Here is an 876-nt window from a genome sequence, read left to right on the forward strand (position 1 = left end):
CAACTGAACACTCACTCATACACACAGGGTTAATTGTAAGATGCATTATTATTTTATGTAGCACCAAGAAATTTAAAATGCTGACAAATGTCATTGTCAGATGCCACCAATTGTAAATATATTCCAATTTCAGAGAGATAAAAATGGGGAAAATATGTCTTAAAATCAGTAAAATATGGCAGTTGCAACACAGCAAACTCACATGCTATTTTCAGATTAAAATGGGATGTGGGAAAGGCATATGGGATGTGGAAAAAGTCCCTGAGATGGGAATGATTCACTTCTATTCCAGAGCAGATGAAGAATGAAGAGTGACACCATCCCTTGTTTCATGGCTAATCGTTGTGAACTCCTTTCTCCTCTGTGTGCTTTGACTTCAAACTTGACACAGAATTTGAACTTCTTAGGATGTTTATACAGTATTTAATGTACTCAGGACTTTGAAGTGAAGTCATTCAGTTGTGTCCGACTCTTTGTGACCCTATGGACTGTGGCCTATCAGGCTCCTCCGTCCATGGGATTTTCCAAGCAAGAATGATGGAGTGGATTGCCATTTCCTTCTCCAGGGGATCTTCCCAACCCAGGGATTGAACCTGGGTCTCCCGCATTGCAGGCAGACGCTTTACCATCTGAGCCACCAGGGAAGATACAGTCGCTGAGAAATGCTTACTCTTTTGATTACTCTGACTTTAGGATGTTAGGTGGGGCTTCTGAGGTGGTGCTAGGGGTAAAGAATCCACCTGCCAGTGCAGGAGATGTAGGACACATGAGTTCAATCCCTGGGTTGGGAAGATCTTCTGGAGAAGGAAATGGCACCCCACTCCAGTATTGGTGTCTAGAGAATCCCATGGGCAGAGGAACCTGGCAGGCTACAAT

General features: G+C 43.4%; 1 non-coding gene across 1 annotated transcript; it reads right to left on the reverse strand.

Annotated features, from left to right (window-relative positions):
• Positions 1-572: 572 nt before the first annotated feature.
• Positions 573-644, reverse strand: TRNAC-GCA (transfer RNA cysteine (anticodon GCA)). Its single transcript has one exon. It is a non-coding gene; the product is annotated as a tRNA-Cys (tRNA).
• Between the last annotated feature and the right edge of the window lie 232 nt (positions 645-876).

Source organism: Dama dama, chromosome 21 (assembly GCF_033118175.1).
Source record: "Dama dama isolate Ldn47 chromosome 21, ASM3311817v1, whole genome shotgun sequence".
In the NCBI taxonomy this organism is placed as follows: Eukaryota; Metazoa; Chordata; class Mammalia; order Artiodactyla; family Cervidae; genus Dama; species Dama dama.